This window comes from Periplaneta americana, chromosome 6 (assembly GCF_040183065.1).
Source record: "Periplaneta americana isolate PAMFEO1 chromosome 6, P.americana_PAMFEO1_priV1, whole genome shotgun sequence".
NCBI lineage: Eukaryota > Metazoa > Arthropoda > Insecta > Blattodea > Blattidae > Periplaneta > Periplaneta americana.
The window spans coordinates 27,433,320-27,450,766 of record NC_091122.1 but is presented as its reverse complement, the minus strand read 5'-3'; the positions used below and the strand labels follow the sequence as shown (position 1 = coordinate 27,450,766).

General features: G+C 32.8%; 1 long non-coding RNA gene across 1 annotated transcript; it reads left to right on the top strand.

Annotated features, from left to right (window-relative positions):
• Positions 1–7,525: 7,525 nt before the first annotated feature.
• On the top strand, positions 7,526–13,234 carry LOC138702190 (uncharacterized). Its single transcript, XR_011332795.1, has 3 exons — positions 7,526–7,603; positions 8,157–8,201; positions 13,068–13,234. It is a non-coding gene; the product is annotated as an uncharacterized lncRNA (long non-coding RNA).
• Positions 13,235–17,447: the final 4,213 nt, after the last annotated feature.

Sequence of the window (17,447 nt, the reverse complement as noted above, 5' to 3'; positions counted from 1 at the left end):
AAGCAACAAAAGCAAGAAGATAAAATTGTTCCAAAATAGCATGGAAATATACTAAAATAATAGTTTGCGACTTATGACTATTGTACAAAAAATGTTAACAAGTTTCAGAAAATATGAATCCAATATTGCAAGCATTTATTCTTATGAAATTTAAGTAAAATAATTATTAAAACTTCAAAATTAATGTGGTCTAAAGGTAAAAAGGTAAAGGTATCCCCGTAACATGCCATGAAGGCACCTGGGGGGCATGGAGGTAGAGCCCCATGCTTTCCATGACCTCGGCACTAGAATGAGGTGGTGTGGTCGGTACCACGCTCTGACCGCCTTTTACCCCCGGGAAAGACCCGGTACTCAATTTTATAGGAGGCTGAGTGAACCTCGGGGCCATTCTGAAAGTTTGGCAACGAGAAAAACTCCTGTCACCACCTGGGATCGAACCCCGGACCTTCCAGTCCATAGCCAGCTGCTCTACCAACTGAGCTACCCTGCCGCAATGTGGTCTAAACAGAACTGAATTCCGACTTCACTTTGTGAGGTATATAAGATTATTCAAAAGTAAGTTCCCAATTTGAAACAGCTGTATCTTCTATACATACTAGAGGTCTGGTAATTATGTATGGAATTATAGGATGGGATAGCTCATTTAAATCCAATTTTAATCCACTTTATTTATTACAGAAGAAAATAATTAAAGTATCTTAATAAACCTATTGATTTTCCATCTCAAAATTTGTTTTCAGACTTTAACGTACTTAACGTAAGACAAATTTATTACATTGTATTAATAAAATTCATACATAAAAATCGAAATAATTTTGAATTGTATTCTCATAGTTATGAAAGAAAAGGTATGAATTCTTTAAGATTGTTTGAACCAAAATGCAACACTGTTACAGTATTTAATCATAGTAGTAATTTAGGCCCAAGAATGTATAACAAATTTATATTTAAATATCCTAATCTTGTCAATTCTAATAATTCTAGTCTTAAATTTAAAAAGTTATGTATGGATTTTATAAAAATTGAAAAATTGTAAATTTAAATTTATATACTATAATTGCATAGTAGACATAAGACAAATTGTATTGTATAATTATTAATTTCTATTCAGGAATCCGCCCCTGAGCACGAATTCTACTCTTTCAGGGGCGAGCTAAAGTTTTTCTGTATATATTATATTTTATGTTACAATTATTAGCAAAATAATAAATAAATAAATAATAATAATAATAATAAATAAATAAATAATTAAATAAATAAATAGATAAATAAATAAATACAGGTACCATTACTGTTTAGAAGGCTTGGGTTTTTTTATTTATGCGTGCTTCGTTGCTATGGTAACTGTGTCACGCTTGTATAAACAATAATTGTTGTTCAGAATACAGATGGCAGTTGTAGGAGAATAATTTTAATAATCCTTACAATGGTTTTACCTTTACGTGTTCTAATTTTCCCCCTCGGTATTTGAAAAGTAAGTTACAGGAACGCCATTTCGTAGTGCTTTAGCAATAACATCTTTAGCAAGACTTCTGGCTTCTGTTACATTCAAACAATTATAAAATACGATAATTTGGTCCAGGGAGCATCCGTTTTTGATGCAAAGATAATTCGTTTGGCTTGTTTCGTAAATAAAACTACGAAATGGTGTTCCTGTGTTTAACATTTAATGCCTCCAGTGCTATTACGAATGTAATAGACAATATGTGTATGCATTGAGGAGATGTCGAAGGTTACATGGATTGAGAAATGGAAAGATGAGGCACATTTCCAATTTAATGGAGGTGTTAACACTCATAATTGCAGGATATGGACAGAAGATAATCAGAACATAATATTATACAGCAAGGATTACATGATATCAAGGTTACTGTCTGGTGTGGTTTTACGTCACATTTCATAATAGGACCGTATTTCTATGAAGAAATTGAAAATGGATAAACAAAACAGTGGCGGTAACCGGGTAGCGATATTTTCAAATGTTGCAAGACTTTGCAAACCAGCGTTACAGAGTCATGAAATCGAAAACATTGTTTTCAAGCAAGACGCGCTCCAACTCACATACACAACAATGTAAAACACTATTGCGCAACACATTTGGTGATCGTGTAATTAGTAGGCATTTTCCGAATAGTTGGCCTTCTAGGTCACCAGACATAAATCCAGCTGACTGCTGGTTATGGGGTTATGTAAAAAGTAAAGGTATTTCTTAGTAGATCTACTACATGTGAGGAACTGAAACAGTCAATATCGGATGTCTTTGAAAACATCCCTAGGAATGTTCTTACTAATGTTGTTTATAGCACAGAACAAAGATTATTTCTTATTGAACAACACACTGGTGGCCATATTTAATTGTTTCGTGCTTTAATAAAATCCCTTTACTTTACGAACAAATTGGTGTTTTTATTTTTGTTGAATCTAAAAATTTGACAGAGTTATTACCATTTCAAAATGGGAACTTACTTTTGAATAATCTTATACGGAGCGTTCGCCTACGGGTGGGGCCAGGAAAGCGGCATGTACTGATACGCCGCTTTGTGCGCGCAGTTGTTGAGACACGCTCGACAATCAAGAACATCAAGGTCGACAAGTTACCAGTTGTGAGCCAGATGTTGCAGTATTTAACACGTACAGTGCAGTTTCTTGACACAGTTGCTTAAATATTCAGCGTTGTGTAAAATTTGTTAACAATGCAAAACGCAAAATTTACGCTTGAACAGAGAGTTTTTATGTTTGATGCATATGTGAAAACAGAGTCATGTAGAGAGGTGCGTAGTCAATTTTGAAGTGAAATATTCGGGTGCTCCAATTCAGGGTAGAGAAACTGTTAGACGTCTTGTTAACAAATTAAGGACAACAGGGTCGATAAATGCTACAATTCCTAAGCGAAAACAAAGAGTATTGACGGAAGAAACAATTGATGAAATCGGTGCATCATTTATACGCTCTCCTAATAAATCTCTAAGACGTGTTTCACAGGAAGTTAGTGTTTCAAAAACATCAGTCTTTACTGCTACTAAACTTTTAAAATTAAAACCCTACAGAGTATAGTATAGAAAGCGGAAGCTTACGGATAGACGATTCCCGCAAGCGACACCGCAGGCAGGCCGCTTTCCTGGCCCCACCCGTAGGCGAACGCTCTGTATATTTGATATAGAAACGCCCACTTTTAATTGCGCATAGCCGTCTATTAAACTCTTCTTCATACAATCGGAGACAGCAATTATTATTTTCATAAAAAGCATTACTTATTTCTTTTCCGACAGACACGCCACCTAGATAAAAAAGAAAATAGGAAAGAGAGAAAAAAGAAAAGCAGAAAAGGAAAAGACAAGAAAAAAATGTTGAGGAACGAAGAAATAAGGTAAAATTGAAGAAAGAAGAAATAATGATAATAATGATGATGATAATAATAATAATAATAATAATAATAATAATAATAATAATAATCACATTATTATTATTATTTATTCTTTCTTCAATTTTACCTTATTTCTTCGTTTCTCTAATTATTATTATTATTATTATTATTATTATTATTATTATTATTATTAAATTTAATTACACTCTTAATAATATCAACATAATAAGGAAAGACTGTATTAGAGACCTGGGAGTTCTACTCGATACCACATTACATTTTCATAATCATGTGCAAATATTTATAATCATTCCATTAGAATGCTCGGACTTATAAGGTCTATAACTTATTCTTTCTCTACTCCAGCTACTCTTGTAATTCTATACTAATACATTAATCAGGTCTAAACTAGTATACGCATCTGTCGCCTGGAACTCTATTACTTCTGCTGATTCGGGTAAATTGGAAATCATCCAAAGAAAATTTATGTCCCTATGTGCTTTTAGGTTTTTGCCAAATTCATCTGTTTTCAATTATGAGCGTACTTGTAAATATTTTAACTTTTCTAGCCTTTATGCTAGACGTCTTGAGCCTGACTACTTATTCTTTTGTAAGGCCTTAAAGGGTGATATTGATTGTGAATCCTTCATAAGCAATATCTACCTTCGAGCCCCTTCGAATGGTTTAAGATTTCGAAAAATGTTTTAGACCTGTAAGCCTAAATCTCTCTCTCCAATTGTCAGATGCATAAAAGCTGCCAATTTACATTATAATAATTCAGATCCGTTTAATGTATAGTTTGTTGTTTGGCTATTCTTATATTAAGCATATTCATTTTAACTTCGTGTGTGTGTGTGTGTGTGTGTGTGTATTTTTAGCTCTTCTGTATCATGTATTTTTGTAATTATCTATTCATTTTTGTCATTATTGTTTGTTTGTATTTGTCTCTAATTTTAATAATTATTTGTATGCACTGTGCCTTATATTATTCCAGTCGTTATTTATATGATTTCATTAATTCATTTGTGATTCATTTTATTTTATTGCCATTATTTTAATTATTTCACTGTACTAATTTTAATAATTATTTATGCTATATATTTTGTTGCATTTGGTCAATGATTAATGTAGCCTATTATATTGACTGTATTTCATCTCACTGCCATTTTCTATCATTCATTCTCATCATCATTTGTTGCTTTGTTTTGTTCTGTATCTCGTGCTAAACTGTAATTGGCCTTGTGCTGTTCTTTTGCACATTAATATTATAAATAAATAGATAGATAGATAGATAGATAGATAGATAGATAGATAGATAGATAGATAGATAGATAGATAGATAGATAGATAGATAGATAGATAGATAGATAGATAGATAGATAGATAGATAGATAGATAGATAGATAGATAGATAGATAGATAGATAGATAGATAGATAGATAGATAGATAGATAGATAGATAGATAGATAGATAGATAGATAGATAGATAGATAGATAGATAGATAGATAGATAGATAGATAGATAGATAGATAGATAGATAGATAGATAGATAGATAGATAGATAGATAGATAGATAGATAGATAGATAGATAGATAGATAGATAGATAGATAGATAGATAGATAGATAGATAGATAGATAGATAGATAGATAGATAGATAGATAGATAGATAGATAGATAGATAGATAGATAGATAGATAGATAGATAGATAGATAGATAGATAGATAGATAGATAGATAGATAGATAGATAGATAGATAGATAGATAGATAGATAGATAGATAGATAGATAGATAGATAGATAGATAGATAGATAGATAGATAGATAGATAGATAGATAGATAGATAGATAGATAGATAGATAGATAGATAGATAGATAGATAGATAGATAGATAGATAGATAGATAGATAGATAGATAGATAGATAGATAGATAGATAGATAGATAGATAGATAGATAGATAGATAGATAGATAGATAGATAGATAGATAGATAGATAGATAGATAGATAGATAGATAGATAGATAGATAGATAGATAGATAGATAGATAGATAGATAGATAGATAGATAGATAGATAGATAGATAGATAGATAGATAGATAGATAGATAGATAGATAGATAGATAGATAGATAGATAGATAGATAGATAGATAGATAGATAGATAGATAGATAGATAGATAGATAGATAGATAGATAGATAGATAGATAGATAGATAGATAGATAGATAGATAGATAGATAGATAGATAGATAGATAGATAGATAGATAGATAGATAGATAGATAGATAGATAGATAGATAGATAGATAGATAGATAGATAGATAGATAGATAGATAGATAGATAGATAGATAGATAGATAGATAGATAGATAGATAGATAGATAGATAGATAGATAGATAGATAGATAGATAGATAGATAGATAGATAGATAGATAGATAGATAGATAGATAGATAGATAGATAGATAGATAGATAGATAGATAGATAGATAGATAGATAGATAGATAGATAGATAGATAGATAGATAGATAGATAGATAGATAGATAGATAGATAGATAGATAGATAGATAGATAGATAGATAGATAGATAGATAGATAGATAGATAGATAGATAGATAGATAGATAGATAGATAGATAGATAGATAGATAGATAGATAGATAGATAGATAGATAGATAGATAGATAGATAGATAGATAGATAGATAGATAGATAGATAGATAGATAGATAGATAGATAGATAGATAGATAGATAGATAGATAGATAGATAGATAGATAGATAGATAGATAGATAGATAGATAGATAGATAGATAGATAGATAGATAGATAGATAGATAGATAGATAGATAGATAGATAGATAGATAGATAGATAGATAGATAGATAGATAGATAGATAGATAGATAGATAGATAGATAGATAGATAGATAGATAGATAGATAGATAGATAGATAGATAGATAGATAGATAGATAGATAGATAGATAGATAGATAGATAGATAGATAGATAGATAGATAGATAGATAGATAGATAGATAGATAGATAGATAGATAGATAGATAGATAGATAGATAGATAGATAGATAGATAGATAGATAGATAGATAGATAGATAGATAGATAGATAGATAGATAGATAGATAGATAGATAGATAGATAGATAGATAGATAGATAGATAGATAGATAGATAGATAGATAGATAGATAGATAGATAGATAGATAGATAGATAGATAGATAGATAGATAGATAGATAGATAGATAGATAGATAGATAGATAGATACATAGATACATAGATAAATAGACAAATAGATAAATAAATAAATTATATTGTTATTATTATTATTATTATTATTATTATTATTAACATTTCAGGAATGCAGCGAAGAAACTAATTAATAACATTCAATTACACAAAATCTTACAGACACAAAAAAAGGAACGTTTTCAATTATAGTAACACACAAAAAAAAATACAAAAACATTCAAAATTTTTAATTTGTATACTATTAAACAAAGCCTAAGATCTATATTAATATTATTAATCTAAATAACTAAACGAGAAAGGACAACTAATAATGCAAACAACAAATACAAATTATACATGATTGGACAATGGCTGTAATCAACAAATCTAGTAACTTATTAATAATAGATTTCATTAGACAAAAAAATATGTGAAATAAATAAATGTAGATAGAATTCAAAAACACATTCACGGTGTATACTGCAGATAGGCATGTATATTTTAATGACTGCAACTGTGATAACATTGTATGCAAAATACATCAATATGCAGTATTTGGGTACCTATCTGTTTTGCAATAAATTGACACAAATGTTGCATAATTAGTAACACACCTGTCTACATATGAGTCGACTGCACTAGCCCTTGCATGGTTATATCACATATCCCGAAATTGTCATAAATGTTTTATAGGAGTTGCATAAATAAATACATGCAACTGTGGTAACATTGTATGCTAAATATACTAATACGCAGTATTTGAGTATTTATCTATTTTGCAGTAAATTGACACAAATGTTGCATAATTCGTAGGACATCTGTCTTTATTTTAGAGTTAAGTTCAACATTAGCATCACGTGATGACGACTATAAAAACAAAGATGAGAGTCTTTCATATTCATACGTAGAGAAACACAGCAAAATGCTCCGTCTCTTGTTTCTACTTGTAGCGGTTTACATGTTACACATGGGTGCTGCAATGACGGTAAGAATACAGTAAAATGAGTAGCCTAAATCTTCATTATTTTAAGCTCACTTTTATTTATAGGCGAAATAAATAATAGCTGTATAAAATATTCTAATTTTGTGAAGTGTCGTGGATGTTAAAATATGAACATCTTGGCTTCGTTTCCAGCCACTTGGTCTACTGACAAAATATAGTTTGCCAGAAGACCTAGGTAGGGTTAATAAATCTATAAGCACTAATAATAAAACTGCAAGCTAAATTTTTCCAGTAATTTTCGCTTTTATGAAAACAATTGGTATTGTCATATATATAATGAACTGCATTGGTAACGAATATGCTTTGCATACTTGTCTTGACGACTTCTTTAACTCAAAACCATGCGTAATGGAAAAACTATCTCAGCGTTGGCAGAGAGTCATAGATAATGTGGATAATGTATTACTGATTAATTTCTGTCTTTTATTCATCTCAAATAAAAGTTTCCATCACAGCGAAAAAGACACTTCGAACTTTTGCATCAACCCAATATGATAAAGTAACCACTTAAATTGCATGTTTTCTTTAATTACAGGTACAGAAACGTATCCTTTATGGACCTTACACAAATACGACCGGCGTAAGTACAAGGATAAATTTCTTTTATAATACACTCAGGGACAAAAAAAACCGGACACTTTAATATTTGCTGGTAATTTACAAAACATTATCTTCTCATACAATATTATGGTAGCCAATCTGTTGTTATGGAGACGCGTATACATTGTTGATTGTTTTTTGTTTTAAAACAAGCCATTACAACCAAATATTCCAATTTTGCTTTCGGAGTTTCAGCTATAACAATTTTGTCTCAACCATTTTGTGCTTCATTATCGTTATCATTCGTTATTTCTTTATTTTTACATTTTCTGAGTTTAAGTGGGGTTGTAACATTTGTCTTAAAACAAGATGCGACCTGAAGATGTGGCTCGAGCTGTAGCCCTTTACGATGATGGACGTAGTGTACGTTACATTGCAAATGTTATGAATATGGCTAGAAGCACAATCCATGATGCCATAAAACGGTATAGAGAGACCCTAGAATATACCAGAAGACCAGGTTCGGGTCGTCCAAGAGCTACAAATCCAAATGAAGACAGGTATATGGTGTTGCGAGTTCTTAGGGAGCGCAACCTGCCAGCTACTAGTGTAGCCCAGCAATTTGTTAACATGCATGGACGCCCAATTTCGGCCAAAACAGTTAGAAGGAGGTTGAAAGAAAGTGGACTGATATCAAGTAGACCTGCAACTGGTCCCAGACTTCTCAGAATGCATCGAGTTGAACGACTGCGTTTTGCAAATGATCACAGGGATTGGAGAAATGGACAGTGGAGCTGTGTTCTGTTCACCGATAAGTCCCGTTTCAATTTGTGCTCACCTGATGGACGTGAAAGAGTTTGGAGAAGGAGGGGAGAACGATTTTCACAGTGTTGCATTTCCGAAAATGTGCCGTATGGAGGTGGTGGAGTGATGATTTGGGCAGGAGTGTGTACGGATGCTCGTACAGAGTTAGTTTTGTTGAAAATGGAAAACTAACAGCTGATAGGTATATAAATGAATGTTTGGCTGATCATGTTGTGCCATTTGGCCAATTTGTATTCGATAATTTTGTTTTAATGCATGATAATGCACGGCCGCATATTGCCCATGCGGTCTGAGATTATCTCCAAGAAGTGGGAATCCATGTTCTTCCATGGCTAGCAAGGAGTCCAGACATGAACCCAATTGAACACGTGTGGGACATGCTGGGACGGCGTGTTAAGAATAGACTACCGAGATCAGAATCGTTACAAGAGTTGAGGCGAGCACTTGGCGAAGAATGGGAACTTATTCCTCTAGAAGACATTGCTAACCAAATTGAGAGCATGCCAAGACGTATGGATGCAGTTATTCAAGCCAGAGAGGGTAATACCCGTTACTAAAAAGAGTTTTTAATGTTTAAGGCATCATAAAATGAAAAAACAGTTAGACCAAACGATGCCATAGTTATACGCCCTTTGTAATTTTTTGTAAATTTTCTCATCAGAGATTTTTTTTTCAAATTTTGTCGTATAAGGTTCTAAATGAAACATTGTTTTGTTCAAATGGGTTTTATTTCATTTTGAAATAATTGGCAACAAAATACAAGCAAATATAGAAGTGTCCGCTTTTTTTTGTCCCTGAGTGTATCTACTTTATTAAAAATTATGTGTACGAAGTTTTAAGTGTCCCAGGACGAGATTAATGCAATTCATATCGTACCAATGCGCATACAAGGTGTAGGAACGGCAAAGAAAGAAAACCCATGTGAAGAAAATAACCATCAAAATAAACATCACCAGGCTGTTTCAAATTATAAGTATTGTAAAGTACACAAATAGTGTGTTCTGCACCTATAATAAACCAAAATAGCCTGCTTATTAAGTTAATGTTTAAACTGGAATGTGGATGCGTGGCGCAAGGTATTCTTCTGTTAGTATGAGGACGTTACATCGATATCCTTAATTCATCTTCACAGAAAAAAAATCATTAGACTGTAATCCGGCGACCATGGGGGACAGATGATACATCCTCCCCTACCAATCCAACGACGACCAAAAGTGACTTTTTGATTATCACATGCCGCGCGAAGTATTCACTTCATTCATAGCTTTCTACCCAAGGGCAGGTCTTCCACTGCAAACACTAGTCTACATTCTCCAGACTTCCCCTTTTTTCCGTCTATCTCTTCGCATACGATCTATATATTTTAATGTTGAATATTATATGATATCTTCATCTGTCCCCAACGTTTCTCCCTTTCACCATTCCTTCCAGTACATTCTTTAGTAGACAGTTCTATCTTAGCCAGTGACTCAACGAATTTCTTGTTCTCTTCCTGATTGGTTTCAGCATCATTCTTTCTTCACTCAGTGTTTCTAATAGAGTTCATTTCTTATTCTGTTTGTCCATTTCACATTCTCCATTCTTCTCCATATTCACATGTCAAATGCTTCTATTCGATTCTCTTCACTTCATCGTAATATCCATGCTTCTGCCCACATACAATGCCACACTCCACACAAAGCACTTCAATAGTCTCTTCCTTAATTATTTTTCCAAAAGTCCGAAGAAGATGCGCCTTTTTATATTAAAAACTTCCTCTGTAATAAATTGCTATCCTCCTTTTGAATTCCTGGCAGCAGCTCATGTTACTTCTTACAGTACACTCCAAGCATATGAAGCTGTCTATTTGTTTTAATGTCGTATTTAGAATTCGCACGTTTACCTTCTTTATTTTTATTCAGCCAACCATGGTCTTGTTTTCATTTATCTTCATTCCGTGCTGTTCAAAGCTGTAGCATATCTCTTAGTATCATCTTCTCTTCTGCTAACAACGCCTTATGAGCAGCAAAACTTTGTGCACTTTATTCTTCTTCCTCCTACTAACATCTCTCGCATGTTCTGAAAACAATTCTTCACTAAATCCTCCAAGTAGATGTTGAACATGATGGCTGATAGAGGGCATTCTTGCCCAACTCCTCTCCCTATTCCACTTCCCTTTGACATTTTTTCTCCTATCCTGACTTTGACTCGATTCATATAAACATTACTGAACAGTCTCCTCTCTTTTCAATCCACACCGATTTTCTTTAGGGTCCCCATCACTTTATTCCAATCCACCCTGCCAAAAACCTTTTCTAGGTCCACAAATAGTGTATACAGTACACTTCTTTATTCTTCTCTGAATATTTTTCGCCTATTGTTCTCTGCAGTCCAATTGCATCTCTCGTATCTTTTCCTTTCCTGAAGCCAAATTGTTCTTCTACCAACTGTTCTCCCATGTTAGAATATAAACGTGGATTCAATAATCGCAGAAGAATCTTCGCCGAGTGTATTGTCAGTTTCCTGTATTCCACCTCTTTGGAGCAACGGTTAGGACGTCTGAGAATGAAACTAACGGGCCCGGGTTCAAATCCTGGATGGAGAAGTTACTTGGTTAAAATTTTCTCCACGGTTTTCCCTCAACCCACTCAGAACAAATGCTGGATACCTTTCGGCACTGGACCCTGGACTCATCTCGCTAGCACTATCACCTTCATCTCATTCAGATGCTAGATAACCATAGTAGTTGATAACGCGTCATAAAATAACCAACTAAAAACGTTTCCTGTAGCGAGAAGTGTACAAGAGAAAAATCGTACTGCAATCCATAATTGTTAATGTAGCGCACTACAAAATGTCAAGAAGTAATGCACTACAACATGTGATCGCCTCACATATATACACTGCTCCGTCGATATAGTAGAAAGTAAATGTTCACCTACATAGATATAACACGCGGAGCAAATCCCCTGCAATCGACAAGCATCATGTTTAGGTAGAGTAGTGGTGTTCAATCTATGATACGCGTACCCCAAGGGCAACGCGAGGTTGTCTCCTAACGTATCCCACTGATTACGTATGTAAAAATTTATTTTAGTATACTTGTTGATAATTTTATTATTGCATTATATTATAGTTTGTTTTCCAGTATCAACTATTGCTTTCCTTTACTTGAATATAATTTTACATAAATAATTATTCTACTATTATTATTGCATCAACAATTACTGTATAATAATAATAATAATAATAATAATAATAATAATAATAATAATAATAATAATAATAATAATAATAATTTTTTTGAGTACATCAATCATGGTCTTTTGTTAATTCTTACGTAGGCCTAATTGCAATTCAGTTTGGGGTACAATGTATTTTGGGGGTATTCTAACAAAAAACATTGAATACCACTGAGGTAGAACAAGAAAGCCAAGGATTAGTATGGACAGTAAAAGAAGATCATACGGAAATGAGTATTTAAGAGTTGTTGATTCATTATAAAAAGAGAATCTGATACAACGTTAATACAAATTAATTTTATTTACTAGACTATATACTGTATATAATGAAAATATAATATAATAATAAATAAATGCATGAATAAATAAATAAATATATATATATATGTATATATATATATATAAACACATAAGTAAATAAATTAAGAAAGGAAGAAAGGAATGAATAAGTGAGTGGAGATATGAAGGAACAAAGAAGGAATAAATGAATTAATTAATTAATTAATTAATGAAGAAATAAATAAAGAAATAAATCAATAAATAAAGGATTAAATGAAGAAAAAAGAATATTACCTTACTCTCTCCTGCATTATCCTTAACATTTGTGCCGTTTTCAAGGCGTTGAATAATATTACTTTGTCAGAAATACTCAGACATGAACGTGTTTGTGACATGATGCCTTACCGGTATACGGGGGCTTGGATTCTCGTCACAACACACCACGTTTTCTGCTTTCTTCAGACTCAGACGCATTCTACTAAATTGTAGCAACACCTGCCTTACCAGAAAAATAAATTTTGAATCACTCTGTATTATAGTTCTGTTATATTAAATATATGCAACTTTCTTTTCTTTTTTAGTGGCGACAAACTTATGTACCGCTCTTCGTTGCTTTGTTTAGTCCTACGCCTTACGTCAAAGGTGGATGAAAACGAAAAATGTCCCTGAATCATGACAACAGTAAATAACAGAATAGAAAGTTTTGTAACAGTGTTATCAACAATATACAAATAAATTTTGAAATATATTTGTGGAGTGTTGTTTTTTACCTCCTTTTTTGAGGAAGGCCCAAAGGCTTGCACTGCAACCTGACCCTTATTGCGCCCTTCTCATTATGGAATGTTTGTTGAAGTCCCTAAGGCCTCATTCCTGTCAGTACGTGATTCACTTCTTGGTGCCATTTTATCGATTCATTTACGGCATCCACATCTGAAGGAGTCTCTCTTTTGTACGCAGCCTTCTCAGATCGAAGGCTTAATATTTTTATTCTTCTTTTGTATTCATTGTATGACCTGGTACAGTAATGATAGTCTCATCATCTTTCGCCATTGTATAGTATTGAATGGTATCACCATGCTGTTTTTAAGGTTTGCCTGACTTCCGTAAAACCAGAAGAAAAGAGGTACTTAGGTACATGAAAAGTTGTAGATGAAACAATTATGTTGAAAAATATTAAATGTATATTGAAAAGTCCTCAGTGTGAAGCACGGCGTCACATTAGAGCTGAGGATTCTGTTCGTGGGTGGTGTAAAAACACTCACGTGTGAGTACGGTTTCTTTCCGAGATAAAAATTGTTTTACATAAAATATTTCGCAGCGTGTTTTGAAAAATCCACTGACTGAAATCCCAATATGCTCAGTCAATTTAAGAGAACAGTGTATTATGATAATAAATTATTGAAAGAATTTTAGTTTGCCCTTTAAATGTGCAGAAACTTTATCCGAACAAATATAACATTTTCAAATTGCCTTTCTGAACGAAAAGTTACTGTTGTTCGAAACAAATTCCTGCACATTTAAAGAACAAAACTAAAATTCTTTCAATTATTTATTACGTATCACAATACATTGCTCTCTTAAACCGACTGAGCATATTGGGAATTAAATCAATGGCTTTCCCAAAACGCGCTCTCAAATGTTTCATATAAATCAATTTTTACGTCAAAAAAGGAAGGAAAAATGAGCAAAATTGTATTGTATTTTTTAATTTATTTTTTAACATCGTCCACACCTGTGGAGTAACGGTCAGCGCGTCTGGCTGCGAAACCAGGTGGCCCGGGTTCGAATCCCTTTCGGGGCAAGTTACCTGGTTGAAGTTTTTTTCCGGGGTTTTACCTCAACGCAATACGAGCAAATGCTGGGTAACTTTCGGTCCTGGATCCCGGACTCATTTCACCGGCATTATCACCGTCATTTCATTCGGACACTAAATAACCTAGATGTTGATACAATGAGAATGATTTGATGGAGCAGGTCTGCTAGATGTCAGATCTTTTTGGAGTTTATAAAATTGCCAATTTTTGCTTACTCCCCCATATTATTATATTTAAAAGTTGAAAATTACTCGCAAGTTGATGATTTTAACAATATCTAGACAAATATCACTAAATATCAAGTTTAGAACATTTATTAGGCCTATTAATTGGGGTGAAATAACACTCCACATGAGTACCAATGTTAGGAAGCACTGTGCTATTTCCTAAGAGTTAATAAACTTAAACAACATAATGAACATATTACAAAGAATTTTATTTTAAGTTCAATTATTTTAATTAATACTAAGTTGCACTGTTCGTATTAGAGCTATACATGTACATTAAAACTGGATCATACATAAACGACAGAAGTACAGGTAAAGTTATTAAAATAATGTTGTAGGTTCATTTAACTATTCTGTTTGTAATTAAAAGTATAACTGAAAAAATATTGTTACTACGTAAAAATTGAGTGGAAAATACATTTAAGTTAATATAAATTCACAGTTATATGAAAATGTAAAGATCTCGCGGAACACATAAAACATTTATAAAACATATATACAGACTATGAAAACAAAATGTCAGACTCATGATTATATCATTATAATGCCGCTAATGTATGTATTTATTTACACTGCAAGTGGGCAAGCACCCGGTGGCAGTGGTATATACAATATTAACAATGCACAATAAAATGATAACCAATACACAATACAATTTTACAACACATATACAATTTTACACACAATACAATAATAATACACAATACAATTTAACACAATAATAATAAAACATAAAATAAAATACCTAATTTTACAATACAACCTACATAATTATGTAGAGGGCCTACATAAGTTTCAATAGTCTTTCACTTTACTCTCATCTCATTCCCTGTAGTGGCACTATGACGCATTTCACTGACACTTTAGCACACATTTCACTGACACTCTGTAACACATTTCACTGACACTATAGAACACATTTCATTGACGCTATAAATTATCACTGATCGGAACTGTTCACTGCACTGTAAAACCATAACTTCACTGACTCACCTCGCTTCACTGATACAACAGTTCAAATAAGTCACATAATTACATCCTTATGCATACTTATAAACAGAACTACATTTAAACTAAACATTTCTAGTCTAAGGCCCTCTTACACGCTAGTTTTAAATAATTTACAATTCAAACCAAGGAAGTAAACTCGTCAGCTTAGACAAATACATGTCACCTTAAAAAATTAAATGTTGAATGTCACCTTAATTTTAATTTTCACTTTATATACAACTTTTTAAATTATTCTTGAATCTCCTTAAGGAAGGACAGCCCTCAAAGACCGCTGCAGGTAGGTCATTCCAATCATTTATAGTTCTATTTAAAAATGAGAATTTACCTACATCCCTTTTCTGTTTCCTACATTTGATTTTAAAATCATGATTGTTCCTACCATAGTACGTTGGCTTTTCTAACCGAGCCGTTATGTCTACCCATGCTTTCTGACCTAGATGTGCTCTATACAATGATGTTATTCTAGTTTTCCTACGTCTGTTTTCCAAAGTTTCCCATTTAAGTTCTTTTATCGTATCGTTTCCATCTTCTCTTTTACCTTTAACAAATTTCGCTGCACTATACTGGATTCTTTCTAAGGAATTTATCTGGTATATTCTATAGGGATACCAACATGTAGTTCCGTGTTCCATTAACGGTCGCACTAACGTTAGATATGCTATTTCCCTCGATTTGGGGCTAGCCTTTCTCAAGATTCTCATAATAAAGTGAAGTGCCCTCCATGCTTTACCCGTAACATTATCAACATGCTCTCCCCAAGAAAGTTTGGAGTTTAAATACACTCCTAGGTATTTACAACATTGTTCTTGCGGAATTACAACACCACTGAATTCGTAATTAAGACTAGTTTCCTCTCGGGTTTTACAAAATGTTGTAGATTTACTTTTAGAACCATTTATTTTCATCCTATGCTTTAACGCCCAGTTATAAATTTTATTCAAGTCTGTTTGAATAGCATCTACATCTGAATTATTTCTAATCTTTCTATAGTTAATGCAATCGTCTGCAAATAGCCTCATATTTGATGTAATATTCTGGCATAGGTCATTTACGTATATTATAAAGAGTAATGGACCCAGAACGCTGCCCTGTGGCACCCCTGAACTTATATTTCCAATTTCCGATATTTCATGACCTACTCTAACTCTCTGGGTTCTACCGTTTAAGAATTCTTGGATCCATAGCACCACTCTTTTATCTATTCCTAGCCTACTTAACTTATCTATTAATATGTCATGTGGCACCAAATCAAATGCTTTCGAAAAATCAATCATAACTGCATCGATTCTTCCGCCTCTATCTACCTCTTCAGCTAGATCCTGAACCAGCGACGTAATTTGACTATCACATGAGAAGCTTTCCCTAAAACCATGTTGGCGGTTGTAAAACCAGTCTTTCGCAATTAGAACATGACGAATATAATCCGATATCAAATGCTCCATGACTTTACATACGACAGATGTAAGGCTAATCGGTCTGTAGTTTCCGACATCTAATTTATTTCCACCTTTATGTATGGGTACCACTATAGCTGATTTCCAGTCACATGGAATAGCTGCATTGTTTATGGAAACATGAAATATACGCATTAAGTATGGAATTATGGCCTCGGAACCTAATTTAAGAATCTCTGTAGCAATACTATCTGGTCCTCGAGACTTCCGATTTTTTAATTTCGTTATTCTCTCTCTAACCCCTTTGGAAGTTATTTTGAAAGTCGAATTTGGTTCACATTCATGGTCTGTGACACAACCACTCCTATCAGCGGGATTATTATTATTATTATTATTATTATTATTATTATTATTATTATTATTATTATTATTATTATTGAAAACCGAAATGAAATAGGAATTTAATAAGTCGGCCTTTTCTTTGTCATCAGTTATACTTTCTCCGTTCTGATTTC